This window comes from Dermacentor andersoni, chromosome 11 (assembly GCF_023375885.2).
Source record: "Dermacentor andersoni chromosome 11, qqDerAnde1_hic_scaffold, whole genome shotgun sequence".
Taxonomy (NCBI): domain Eukaryota; kingdom Metazoa; phylum Arthropoda; class Arachnida; order Ixodida; family Ixodidae; genus Dermacentor; species Dermacentor andersoni.
The window spans coordinates 88,138,866-88,153,684 of NC_092824.1; the positions used below are offsets into that span (position 1 = coordinate 88,138,866).

The 14,819-nt window shown below is 44.6% G+C and overlaps 1 long non-coding RNA gene across 2 annotated transcripts in view; it reads right to left on the reverse strand.

The window, feature by feature from the left end:
• Positions 1-255: 255 nt before the first annotated feature.
• Positions 256-14,819, reverse strand: part of LOC126517817 (uncharacterized) — a 67,980-nt gene continuing 53,416 nt past the window's right edge. The window contains exons 10-11 of one of the 2 annotated variants that reach the window (XR_008609795.1): positions 14,562-14,652; positions 256-3,193 (exon numbers count right to left, since the gene is read on the reverse strand). This is a non-coding gene — a long non-coding RNA (uncharacterized lncRNA). Of the gene's footprint in view, positions 3,194-9,264; positions 9,412-14,561; positions 14,653-14,819 lie in introns of those variants that run through there. The other variant, XR_008609794.2, reaches the window with a different exon arrangement.

Genomic DNA, 14,819 nt, shown 5'->3' on the forward strand with positions numbered 1-14,819 from the left:
TGCGACGATAGATTGGATTTTTTACAAGCACTACTCCAGGAGGGCACATTTAACCGGAAAAAGGAGGCCTCAGGAGAGCACCTGAGGTTATAATAAAGCAGGCGGCGCAGGATCTCCAGGCATCAAGGGCTAGCGGAAACACCAAAGCTGGAAGCAGGGTGACCTGTGTGTTGGGGCCGTGGAGGCCAAAAATGCAGGCATCGTGAAATACAGGCAACAAAAATTGTGCCTATAAGAACACTTTCACGTGACAGATTTACGAGAAACTTCAATTTAATCTACAAACTAATACTCTGCGGGGCTTGGAAACCCAAATCACCAAAAAAGTAAATGCAAAAAGAATACTGCAGTATGGATGCCAATCATGCTTCATTGAACAAGCCTTGCACCACAATCCACTTTCACGACTCCCGCCAGCCGGTGCAAACTTAAAAAAAAAAATAATAATGGTCAGTTTCTTTTGCACCTTGTCCTACCCAAGATGCAAGAGCTTTCGCTCGAGTTAGGCAACATTCAAAAGGAGGTTTTCTGCGGTATCGGGTGAACAGATGAAGTTACGAATACTGTCTATGTGTCCTAGCACATCAGCAAGTGTGGAAGGCTCAGGTATGGCAACATCTGTGACATTGTCATCCTTGTTCGATGTCACAATGGTGTCGGCACGAGGCAATGCCTCCTCGATGGCGTCATACCGCGACACCTCGTCGCAGATAGCAACACTGCAGTCGGCCTCAATGTACTCGGCGAAGGTCATGGTGGGGTTTAGATCCTTGAAATTGCCGTCGGTGAAGCTTACATCGGCCTCGAGAGTGCAGTTGATAGAGGTTGTCATGCCGGCAGCATAGGAGGCAGCCTCTCACTTGATGCCACAATGTTTGAACAATTGGTGATTGTGCTCTGTGTTACTGCGTTCCACAAACTTGCAATGATATGCATGGCGTCAAGCAGAGAAACCTTTTCCGACTTGTTGCACTCCATAGCTGCCAGCCAACGCTACACTAACTGCTTCTAATAGCCTTGCTTCACGCACTCTATGATGCTGGCATCCAGCGGCTGCAGCCCACTTGTACAGTGGGGAGAAAGAACACTACCTTTATATTCCTCAGGCTGGATGTATCTGGTGGGTGGCATGGTGCATTGACCACGAAAAGTAGTATCTTCCTTGGCTTAGCACCCATTTTGCTGTTGAGCTGCTGCAAAAAATTGGTGAAGAGTGAGAACGTCGGTGAAGAGTGAGGACCTTTTCATTAAAGTTGCAGCTGCATCGCAGAATCTTCAAGTTTTTAAGCACCGTGGCTTAGCAAATTTCCTATTTATGAGCACAGGCGGCTTCTCAGAACCATTCTCGTTAGCACAGAATAGCACCATCAAATGCTCCTTACTCCGCTTGCCACCACGACAGCTGTGACCCTAAAACACAAGGGTTTGCCCGGGCTGCATGTGGTAAAAAATGCCGCTCATGTCGGCGCTAAGTCGCAGGGCTTGTATGCCGCAATCATCTCCAGCAGAAACTACACTCACTGGTTCACTGTCGAAATGTCCACGGAGGTGCTTTCTCTGCAGAAGTGGCTAGACACAATCCTGTTTCGTTTTTTAAGATGGTTCAGCCACCCGTTCGATGCCTGAAAAAGATAACAAGGTTAGCTTTTTCTTTGAGAATTGCACCACCAACGATGATCACAGAGCTCCATGCTTGATGCAGTCACTTAACTAAACCTTTTCCAACTTCTTGTGTTGACCTTCTTTTGCCGCCTTCTGTTTGAGCTCGAACTTGTTTGCATTCTCCAAGATCATCTTAAGCTAAGATTCAGGTATCTTCAGATCCTGGGCAATACTAGCTTTCATGGTTCCATGTCGCTTTTCTGCCTCCTCGATGATGTTCCGCTTATCGCCAAACAACAGAACTGTTCACTTTTGGGACACCACGCACAGTCAGTGCGCGGCACAACCCACAACTTCGCGACGAATGCATGCGAACACCTAAGCCTCTCGCTGTAACCTGGTTGGTGATCTGCTGCTGCTGTGAGAGAGATAACTTGGAATGCTTGGAACGCTTTTCCAGCATGACAAGAGGCAACACCAGTAAGACGGAGAAAGTGATTGTGGAGAAGGGCGCTATTTCGGCACAGCAGGCAGCGCTAGCAGCTGCTGGGGGATGGGGGGAGAAAGAAAAACGAACCATGAGACAAGGAACAGGGAAGAAATCGACGGTGCGAGGAGAAGTTCACGGCACTTTCCTCCCCTTCCTTCGTTTGCTGTTCGGTCCCGCGCTCCACCTGGGTCGTTGTATAACGCAGGTCAGGCGTAAAAGTGTGTCAGATAACAGGTTTTTAATGCACTGCTTATATGGGGACTTCACTGGAACTGCACTAATCTGTCATAAAATTGGGGTCATTGCAAAACCGGGAGACATAACCGGGGTTCCACAGTACAATGCGTCATTACGCTTTCAGGTTCACCTGTATTTGTAACAGTTGCTTAGTTCTAAGTCTCAAATGTATATTTGGGACTACTCCATGCTTGAAACCGGTTACAGAGCAATTACACTCCGCACTTCCATGAACTTATGCGCAAAGGAACTGCCACCATTATTATTTTTTTTTTTTCATTTGCACATCACAGAGCGGAAGCTAGTCTCGAACGCAATTCCTTTGCATACTGCAAGTGCCAGAAGCAATTCCAGGATCTGGAAACGCACCATGATCAACATGTTATGGACACCACATATTTGTGCTGATGATACACGTCACAGCCATCGATACGATTACATATCAACTCAATGTTCTCCACCGGTGTTGACCCAAGTGGTAGCTGTTGCTTCTGAGGTTGACATCGTACTGCCATCCTTTGTTGTGATCGCCAATGAGCATGATCATGTCCCCCTCGTGAAAGCTGAGCTGCTGCTTGTCGCTCGACAGGTATGGGGCTTGAACCCGCGGCCTGTGCCCTGCCATCACGCCCAGTGTCACACCTTCCACTAGGGGACTTGCACCTCAATAACTCAGGCTCACTGCAACGTGTAACGCATGTAGTACAAATAGAGCTGCTCCTGAGAACGTTTTGGTTTCTTCTTTTTAGCAAACGTCACAAGAAAAGAAATCACTTGCAGCATATGTGGCACTCTGCTTCATCTTTTGAGGAAGAACTGCAGGAGAAGGTGAGACGGAATCTCTGCCAGGTCATTGTGAATGCTCTGAAATAGAAAAACAGCAACAAACAATGATGTTACGTTGCACCCATTGCATATGGCCCAGGGCAAGGGCCATGCAGTCATCAATAAACACATTTCGTTCCTTGCTGTCTCGAGTCAATGAAGACTTCTTGTTTTTCATGTGCACATAATGTCTAGCCCTCAGCAGGTGGTAGCCCTCCCACTGCCCTGTTGCTGCTGCCACCGCAGCCAACAACAAGAACGACAACCAAGCCACAGGTGTGGCTAGCGCTGCTACAAGGGCCAGTACTACAAACCACAGCAACTACAACACAACAGGCTACAAACCACAACAGCAAAGACCTCAATGACAACTGTGAGAAACCATATCTTGGCAATGAGCACTGTATCCAGCCAAGTCAAGGCTTGCCGTGGTAGAGGCGAGGTTGAAGTCCGTCTTGGCCCTCGTAATGCTGGACCTCCAGGGAAGACCATACTGCTCAGCGATCAGAGAGCACAGGTCGACGCAGCTGTCATTGGTGCTGCGCGGTCATCTGTATGACAGCCTACCACCGTACGAGCACTCGGGGTTGGACCCCCATACGAGCACTCTGGGTCGGACAGAATGCCTTAGTAGGCAAACAGGTGAGAGACAAAACTCTATACTGAGAAAATAGTATGCTGATTGATTGATTAGATAAAGATATAGAGATTCAGTGACTGACTGACGTACTCAAGAGATACAGGGCTCCTTGTTAAAAAAACAGTTCTATGGAAAACCGCAAGGTGGAGGAAATTTCATGAAAGCAATGGAAATTGCCATCCACCTGACAGTAATGCAAAGCCACAAAGGAAACTTGTACAGGCTTCCTGGAAAGAAAGCTCTGCAGTGGAAGAAATGTTGTTCTGGTCTGGTGATTGAACCCGATACCAATGCCTTTTCTGTGTAGTTGCTCTACCAGCTATGGTACAGCGCCTAGTTCCATGAAAGGAACTAGGCGGGCGCTACGCTTCAAGTCCAGGTGCGCTTGTACATCTGCTGATAGCATGAAACATTCTCATTAAAATTTTCACACTTGCCATGGAGACCAGTGGTTCTGGCATCCTGCTGGTGAGCAAGAGGTGGCGATTTTGATTCCAGGATATGGCAGCTGCATTTCAATGATGCGAAATGTGAAAATCACTTTTGTCTCTAGTAGGCTTCTATGCCCATTAGAGAACCACAGTTGGTCAACGTTAATCCTAAGACCTTCCCAATAGCACCTCGCATAACTTCAATTCATATTACTTTTAATTATAAAATCAATCAATCATATTGTACATATTATTGTGCCCCCTAATTAGGACTGCAGTTAAGCCGTCACTCCGTTTGTTTTAGGTATGCCCAGCCTGGAACGGTATTCTTGGTTGATCGTTTTGAGGGAGATCACTTTCAGCGGGTGCAGATGGGCAAAGCCAGCCGTCAGAATGCCTGTCGACCCAGTGAAGCTTCACGCACTGATGCCATGCGACGCAAAAGTAAAATTCGTCCTCGGAAGTAATCGACGCTCTGCGTTCTGCTTCAATACACCCAGCAAAGCACAAATATCCATTGAACATACAACAAAAGACCAAATAGCCAAGACATTAAATGACGTCTAGTTCACATCTATATGTTCCATTAGTACATGGCAGTGAAGGGTCAGCTAAAAGACGTGCATTCATATGTCTCTGATTTGGACATCTCTTGCATATCCAAAGCTTCCATGCATTGTGCATTGTGACTAGATAAACGCACCATGCCATATAAATACAAGGAAAATATCTCTAAAGCCTAACGAGTTCTTGGGAAAGGTAAAATAAAGGTAAAGGAAAGGTGAAGACTTAGGAAGCAGTAAAATATGGATGCAGCGTAAATTCAGTGAGAAGAAAACTTGGCATAGGGCACGCCAAGATGTAAGCACTGAGAGATAAGCAGTGTGATATCAGCAATTTCCAAGATATAGTAAAGGCAGCAGAATTCTGTACTGACCTGTACAGTAACGCAGAGCAGCCACGATACCTCCATTCGAAGTAGCAATGAATAGGTTACAGAGGCTCCTTCTATAACTAGCGATGCGGGCACGCACTTTGTGACATACACAGAGTCATGAAACTAAAATTTTCCTCTTTTTTTGATGAAATATGTAGCCAACTTTGTCGCATAACACATAGTGGTGAAGTATGATGACTATTCTTTAGGTGTACTCTTATATTTTGTTGACATTAATACCTATGTACTTATTGTCCAGTCCTGTAAAGGCCTGCTAAAGATTACAATATCCAACAAATAAATAAATAAAACGAAGAGAACAGACTGGCTTCATGAAGAGATAGTCTACAATGGATCACATCCATGTCATCAATCAGGTAATCGAGAAATCTGCAGAATACAATGGACCTCTCTATATGGCTTTCATAGATTACGAAAAGGCATTTCAACAGTAGAGATACCAGCAGTCATAGAAGCATTACGTTATCAGGAGGCTTATGTATATATTTTGGAAAATATCTACAGATTCTACAGCTACCTTAATTCTCCACAAGTAGAAAGATAGCTATAAAGAAAGGGGTTAGGGAAGGAGAGACAATTTTTCCAATGCTATTCACTGCATACTTGGAAGAAGTATTCAAACTAATAAGCTGGGAAAGCTTAAGGGTGAGGATCAACAGCAAATATCTTGGCAACCTTCGGTTTGCAGATGACGTCCTGTTCAGCAACACTGGGGACGAGTTGGGACAAATGATTGTGGACCTTAACAGAGAGTAATAGTAGAGTTGAAGATTAATATGCAGAAGACAAAGATAATGATCAATAGCCTGGGAAGGGAACAAGAGTTTAGAATCACCAGTCAGCCTCTACAGTCTGTGAAGGAGTACATTTACCTAAGCCAATTACTCACAGGAGACCCTGATTATGAGAAGGAAATTTACAGGAGAATAAAAATGCGTTCGAGAGCATACACCAGACAATGTCAGATCATGACTGGAAGCTTACCACCATCATTTAAAGGAAAGTGTGCAATCAAGGCATTCCACCGGTGCCAACATATGGAGCAGAAGCTTGGAAAGTGATAAAGAAGCTCGAGAACAAGAAGCATGCACACAGCGATGGAACGAAGAATGTTAGGCTTAACATTAAGAGACTGGAAGAGAGTGGTGTGGGTCAGAGAGCAAACGAGGATAGCCAATATTCTAACTGACATTAAGAGAAAAAATGGAGTTGGGCAGGCCATGTAATGTGTAGGTTAGATAACCGGTGGGCCATTAAAGTTACAAAACGGGTGTTAAGAGAAGAGAAGCGCAGTTGAGGATGACTGAAGACTAGGTAGGGTGTTGAAATTAGGAAATTCGCAGGCACAAGTTGGATTCGCTTGGCGCAGGACAAGGGTAATTGAAGACCTAAGGAAGATGCCTTCGTCCTGTAGTGGACATAAAGATAGGCTGCTGCTGCTGCTGATCTGAGAATGTGAAAACTAATGCTTTCCTTTTTTTTAATGTCTTCTCTTGCTTTCTTACTTTTTCTGTCCTTACCCCATCCCCCGTACACAGTAGTCAACCGAACACTTGATCTGGTTAACCTGTCTGCCTTTCACCGCGTTTTCCTTTCCCTTCCTAAGCATGCACAAGCACACACCCCCAAATTTCAAGTTAGCTCATCCCTACAATAGGTTTCCTTATGCATTTTTTGAAGCAATATGCATATCTATATGGGTATACATAAATGTGATGAAACAGGTATTCTCTCTGATCATTTTTTTGTTTCAATTGTTCCTTACCACTTGTAAATCTAATATTCATTGACATTTACATTATTATAACAATTAAATGTCTCCATTATGAATTTTTTTTGCCTTTCGTGTGATGTACGTACGTATTTTGCTGGGGTACTCGCCAAAATTTGTTTAACGTGGCTTCAATAGAGAAACTATTTTCTAACACATCTGTTTACTTACACAACTTAATCCTTCCTGCCCACCTATCCCAAACTTCCTGCATGCGTGGAAGAATGTGTTAGGGAAAGAGGCCTCGCCTGCTCGTCGGAGAAATCACAGCTCCTGAGAGTCAGAAGAGGAAAGCGCTCGGAAGAACAAATCAGCGTCACCCTACAAGGACAAAGGATACCAGAAAAAGAAGCCGTCAGGATTCTGGGAATATGGGTGCAGAGCAATCAACGCTGTACACACACCATAAACCTACTGAAGCAAGCGACGACACAGGTGGCACGTATGATCACCTGCGTCTCGCAAAAAAGAAGCGGCATGAAGGAGGATGATACAGTCAAGCTGGTTAAGAGCCCCAAAATCAGCCGGCTTACGTACGCCCTCCCATATTACAACACAAACAAAGGCGAACGGGATCAGGCCGACGCCATCATAAGGAAAGCATTCAAAGCAGCGCTTCACCTGCCGGCCAACACCTCGACAGAGAAGCTCCTGGCCCTCGGACTCCACAACACGTTCGAGGAGCTCAAAGAAGCACAATTAGGGTCGCAGCTACTCAGTCTCCAGCAGACTACTACGGGCAGAAAGCTCCTAAAAAAAACTGGGGCACAAAGAAATTGAAAGGCAAGAACAAAGAACGGCAAACCTACCCGATGGGTATCGCAGCACGATCAAGGTAGGGTCCCTACCAAGAAACATGGACCCGAATTTACACACAGCCAGGCGAAACGCTAGGGCAATATATGTAGAAAAATACCTAGCAACAAAAGCGAACACGGTATACTCGGACACCGCGGTATATCCTCGAGAACGAAGGGAAACAGAACAAAGAGTTGTCGCGGCAGTAATAGACTCGGACTATAGGGAAATCGCTTGCGCGTCGGCACGGGATTGTACGGTAACCGAGGGAGAAGAAATGGCTGTTGCTCTAGCAGCTGTGGAGGGCTACCGCACAAATAGATCCCTTATAGTTCTAACAGACTCCAAGGAAGCAATTCTGAAACTACATTAACGGCAGAATCGGTCAAAAAGCGCTCCAAATCTTCCTCCGCGCTGGCCAACAGAATAAACGCATTAGACACACCATCTTTTGGGTACCTGGGCACACTGAGATTGAGGGCAACCAAAGGGTTGATAGGATCGCTCGCGAGCATGCAAACCGAGCAGACCTAAACAGAGATCCTGAGGATTTCATGACAGTGATCCCAACGTACTCTGACATACTAAATTACCATAGAGGGACGAGGATCACATATCCACCGCCCCACAATACACTCACTCAACAACAGGCAGTTTACTGGCGAAAGCTGCAGACAGGAACTTTCTCAAATTTACATATACTATGCAAAATGTTCCCAAGTCAATACAGGGACATATGCCCGTGGTGTGGTGCAATACCCACACTTTATCACATCACATGGGAGTGCAATACGAATAAGGAATTCCACAAAATAGAAAATCCGAGTGCGGAGCAGTGGGAGAGCGTGCTCTCCAGCGGCGACCCTAGCCTCCAAGGGAAGCTGGTGGAACATGCCCGACGAGCAGCCACGCTCAGTGGTGCCCTGGAATAGGGGCGCCAACCATGCAGGCCGGAGATCTTCATCAACCAATAGAAGATCAAGACATCCGGCCCGACCGCTGAATTACTCTTTCTAGAGTAATAAAGTTTACTTCCTCCTCCTGCAAAGATGCATTGTTGTTGCACTTAGTGGTTGACTGTATGTGCACAACTCCTCCAGCCAACAATATAGCATCAAAGACGATTCCTTACGATCCGATCGGGCCGGTAGGCTAGATCTGTCAGTCCTGTCATGGGATTAGCCGGGTGCTGGTTTTATCGAGTTTTGCTGGACCAAATAAAAGTTCATTCACTCAGTCACTCACTCACTCGCTCGCTCGCTCACTCACTCACTCTGTTACTCAAGCGAGCATTACCTTGACTTTCGTTCCCTTTAATAAGACTATATCTAAGTTTAACTGATAGAAGCACAAATTCCGCGAGTTTTCCCCGAGTATTTTCAGACTATTCAAAATCCCTGGGAATCCCTGGTTTTCCCATTTGGTAGACACCCTGCAGTCTTGTCGTGACAGGACAAGTCAGTAGTCACTACGAAGCGCACGAGAGCAGTAGTCACTATGGAACACAAAAGTGCACACGACCACAATGTTTTAAATTCAAAAAAAAAGTTTTGTAAAGAAAAAAAAAGAGTGAGTGAGAGATACAGAGAGAGAGACAGAGAGAGAGAGCTTGGTTCTTGAAGAGGGTTGGAGGAGCAGACAACCATCTGGAAAAGCAATCTGGAAAAGGCAGAGAAAGAAAGAAAGAAATTATTATGTTGCATTCATTCACGACCTTCAGACGCTGTGATCTCTGAGAAAGGCTGCCAACACACTGTCTACCATCGTTCTCTCCATCAGTCGGTCTTCTGTGTGGAACTTGACCTTTCGCAATATCTGTCCAACCACCTGTCATAGTGTTCCCATCCGCCTAGCAGACGAACGTTTTGAGCCTTCCACAGCAACCTTCAGTAACACTGCTCCCAAACAGGGTATTGGCCAATCTCTCGCTCGCAGTTACATTGAGTCCCCGAATATGCAGAAATAAATATTGTCGTTAAATGTATTCTTTTTTTCTTTTCAGTATTGCACAGATTGTGAAAGAAAAAAAAAAAGACTGGTTTCTAAACAAGGTAGGTTACTGCAGAAAGTGCGCCAGTTGAGTGCCACAGGAACAGTGAAAATAGGTTTGCGAGTGTAATGTCATTGAAATGTGTATTAAACATGGAAGTAAAGCAGGGATGAAAAGCCATGTTCATTACGATGCCTTCAGGAACATTGAGGCATGAACAAGGAAAGCATACATGCTGATGTATGCTACCTGAAGCCATGGCTCCCATTCCAGTCGTTTACTTTTGCCAAGGCTGTCCAAGTCACTGTCCCTTCATGTGGCATTGCCGTGAGGGAACGCTAAATAGAAGGACTTTGTTAAAGTTATTTCGACGCATGCTGCTTGCAATCATTTGCCAACCTAATTGAGAATCACCGCTGCTTTGCATTCTATGTTGGGACTATTTTTCTCAGGCACAACGATCAACGAGTCATCTGCTTGAATGAATGCTCTGGCCAGCATTTCTATACCCAGCCACCCCATGGCCACCCCATTCTACAGAAGTGGACTGATGGGTGACCCCTGTGGGCTGAATGACACAGAGAAGGAATTGTGCCTGAACAATGCTGGAACAAGGCCGAGTAGAAAATACCAAACTACATGGTAACCAGCTGGGATGGCGCGTCAATTATGCTAATAAATAAATTGGGCATTAAAAGCGCACCCAGTGGAAAGTGATGGACTTGGCATAGAACAGTTGGGCACACTTTTGTTTTGGTTTTGGAGATGAATCTAGTTTATTACAGTCAAATCTCGATATAACGAATCACACGGGACTGCCGAAAATTGTTCGTTATTTTGAAACATTGTAATGAAAACCTTAAGGTTATAAGCCAGTGGGCAAACCTAGGAATGAAAATGATGTATCTTGGCAGTAGACGTGTTTGCAGACATGCCTACTCTCAAATAAAAATGTTTCATTCACTTCAATACTTTATTTGAAGAAATCAGTTATTTTCTTCTGGCACGTGCAGCACGCACGACCGGTTAGGAATGCATCTACATCTTTCTCTTTGCATAATACCTCCTTGGGTACGTCATTGCACCGAGCGATGAAAGTGCAGACTTTGTTCATGTGCACTAAAACATCAATGTTCGACACAATCTCATCTTCTGTGTTCGGTGACTTACGGTCGTCTTCCTTCGGGTCATCATCGTCACTGGAGATGTCATGAACGCAGTTAAAATTCTCTTCGGTTATCAGGTCCGCCGCCGTTAGTGCTGCGCTGTCACTCTCCACATAGTCGTCGAAAGAATAGATGATGGGCAGCAGTTCCGCAACCTCGGTCCACAGATCTCCTGGGTTGTTGTCGGTCACCTCCAGGTCATCTTCAAGCTGCACAGGTGCTTTGACAAGCCCTGCTTTTTGCCAGTGGTTGCTAATGGTGGACGCTTTCAAGTTCCACCAAGTTCCTGTGAGCATTTCTGCTGCCTGGTGAATAATGATTGCAGTTGGCTGCTTTAGGCGGAGGTTTAAAATCAACTACTGCACAAGGCACTTACGAAATTCTGCTTTCACACTCTTCATAATGCCCTGGTCTAGGGGTTGCAGCAAGGCCGTGTTGTTTGGTGGCAGAAACTCCAAGCGAATGTGCGTTAAGCAAACATTCACAATGTAAGCAGACCAGTTGTTGACAACCTGTAGAATTATTCAGTCATCCCTCCTCATTTGGTTGTCGAGTTTGATGAGCCACTTGGAAAAGAGTTCTCTGGTCATCCAAGCTCGTTTGTTGGTGCGGTAGTCGTACAGTAACGACATGACGTTTTTCATGTAGCGAGGCTTCATGTACTTGCGGATGACGAGCTGTTTAATTTTCTTCATGCCTGTTGCATTGAAGCAGAGCAGGACTGGCGCGCGAAGATGCGACTTCTTCCCTCCTTTGCATTGCTGCCCTTTGAAGTGCATTGTCCGGTCTGGTAGGAGCTGATAAAAACATGCGGTCTCATCTGCATTGAAAATATCGTCTTTAGAGTACGATTCAGCCACTTCTAGAAAACGATCATTGCGACAGGAATCCGTGCCTTGTCTGTGTCAAGTTAATTTGTTCCTTTGGCGAAAACGAAAAACGGTCATGAAATGGTCACGATGGTTGATGAGGCAATGCCACACGAACATGCCAAACCTTTGTCATGAATTTCTTGAAGTTTGTGGGGAAGCAGTTGGCACTCGGCATGGTGATGATGATAGCTGCTGCACTCGCGGTTTCTGTTTCATGTGAGAGTTCCAGCGCTGTTACTTTTAGCCAAATTCGTAATACTGATGTTCCTCGGTTATAATGGGGAACATAAACTATTTGCATTATTCTGAAATATGCGCTGTATTGAAATTTGTAGTTCTGAAATATTTTTACATTGAAAATATAGGCACTAGGGCGGGGATTCTTAAAATATTCGTAAATTTGAGAAATTCGTTAATGTGGGGTTCGTAGTAACGAGATTTGACTGTATGTCCAGTGGCAGAGCAATTTCACTTCGTTAAAACAAGGTCTTAAATACATGGATCTCTATGGGTTCTCTAAGAGAAATTTCATTTCTTTTGTTGTAAGCATCATTTCGTTATATCCTGCTTCATCATAATGAGCTTCTAGCATATGCAATTTATTGCACAATATTGAAAACAGTTGTAAGGCTGATTAGCTCTCAGAAACAAAATACACAACTGGACTACAGGTGTATTAGCATATACTCATGTTTGGCATTGTGGTTATAATTATTCAACCTTTTAAAAGGACACTAAAGGCAAATATTAAGTAGATGTTTACAGTTTAAATATCATTCCAGAAACCTCGCAACGCTTGTTTCGCGCAAAGAAAAGACTTAGTTTACGAGAAAATTGCATCTAAAGGGTTCAAATCTCTTTCTCAAAATTCAAATCGCCTGCCACCCAACTGGGGGAGTGATGTTGCATATGCCACCACCACCCTTTGCTGTCGTCAGTGAGTAAAACACTTCCCAACAGACGGGGCTACTGAGCAAAGACAGCGGTGGATTCGCCGCTGCAGCTGCTTTTTGGTCAAGTGGCGTAGATTGTTCGAGCATCCCATGACATCACACGGAAGCTGAATTCTCTGCTAATTGTAATTTGTGCAAGTTTCGTGAGCCAGCAAAACCAGCACAGCACTACGTGATAACCAGTCTAGTGAAACACGGAAGTGTGGAGAGTGCGGAGTCGAGTCAAAATGAAACCTTTCAACCGCCTGTGTCATTGTAAGGGTAATTTCAACGAGTTCTTTTTTCTAAAAGATGAAATAGAACTGGTCAAGTAGCATCTTATTTCGTCTTACAATAAAAGGATGTTTATTGCAGCGGATGGTTGAGTACTAGTGAAAGAATTTAACTGAGGAGTGCTTTGGTCATCGGGCAAGTGCTTGAATGTCCCGAGGGAGTCTCTAACCTTGCTCTGTATTTACCTCAATTCCTCTGTTATTAAAGCTCTGCTCATGATAATATTGACACCTTAGAGACTCTGGAGCACTAATCTATCATCTTAGCATGACTTAATATTTGCCTTAAGTGTCCCTTTAAGGACGAGACATGAATCCCCAGAAAAAAATTTTTCATTTTCTACCCAAATGTGCAAAACACATTAACAACAACAACAACAACAACAACAACGATGATGATAGGAGGAGGAAAAAAACAGGCAGGTAACTGGAAGTGGGCTTCACCCCAAGCCGCCTAAGGCTTCGTGTTTAATTTTTTATATACAGCTCTCATCATATGTGAACCACAGGTGTACATTTAATTTGCTTTACATCACACTGACCTGGAGAGGCAAAGCAGAAGGGTGGGTCTAAAAATTAATCTGCAGACAAAGTAATGTTTAACAGTCTCGGAAGAGAACAGCAGTTTACGATAGGTAGCAAGGCACTGGAAGTGGTAAAGGAATATATCTACTTAGGACAGGTAGTGACTGCGGATCCGGATCATGAGACTGGAATAATTAGAAGAATAAGAATGGGGTGGGGTGCGTTTGGCAGGCATTCTCAGATCATGAACAGCAGGTTGTCATTATCCCTCAACAGAAAAGTGTATAACAGCTGTGTCTTACCCGTACTCACATACAAGCAGAAACCTGGAGGCTTACGAAAAGGGTTCTACTTAAATTGAGGACGACGCAACGAGCTATGGGAAGAAGAATGATAGGTGTAACATTAAGGGATAAGAAAAGAGCAGAATGGGTGAGGGAACAAACGCGAGTCAACGACACCTTACTGGAAATCAAGAAAAAGAAATGGGCATGGGCAGGACATGTCATGAGGAGGAAAGATAACCGATGGCCATTAAGGGTTACGGACTGGATTCCAAGGGAAGGGAAGCGTAGCAGGGGGCGGCAGAAAGTTAGGTAGGCGGATGAGATTAAGTTTGCAGGGACAACATGGCCACAATTAGTACATGACCGGTGTAGTTGGAAAAATATGGGAGAGGCCTTTGCCCTGCATTGGGCGTAACCGTGCTGCTGCTGATGATGATGACATCACATGTGTGACACTGCTGCAGCTGGATATTTTGCATCGACACGTCTCCTCTGACCTTGCTTTCAAAACACACTGAGTCGCGTGCCAAACTTCTTTCTCGCCCAGTGTTCCTGCTCTAGAGCAACAAATGACACTTGCTGCCTGTCATTCAGTGTTGGTGAAGATATTAAGCTAGAAAGTTCGTACTCAATATTAAAACTCGGCCAGTAAAAAAAATTTTTCTGATATGTTGCCTGTAGGCAACAGGCATCAATAAAGGGTTAATTATTAATTTACACAATTATAAGTATAAGCTCACTTACCTAATTCAATTGGTAAAATAAAGAAGAGTAATATCAGACAATAGTGTTATTGCCGCCAGCGCCAACTCTCCGAGGGCAAACACGTCACTCACTGAAATAAAAGAAGAAGAAATATGAGAATTTTTTCAAGAAAGTATCTCATTCACACTTGTTCATTGCCATGTAACGCTGATGTATGCAGGCACTGCACCAAGAACAGATATTGCAGTTCTGTAAACTGACCCCTTACAACAGTCAAAGCGGACAAATTTGATGTAT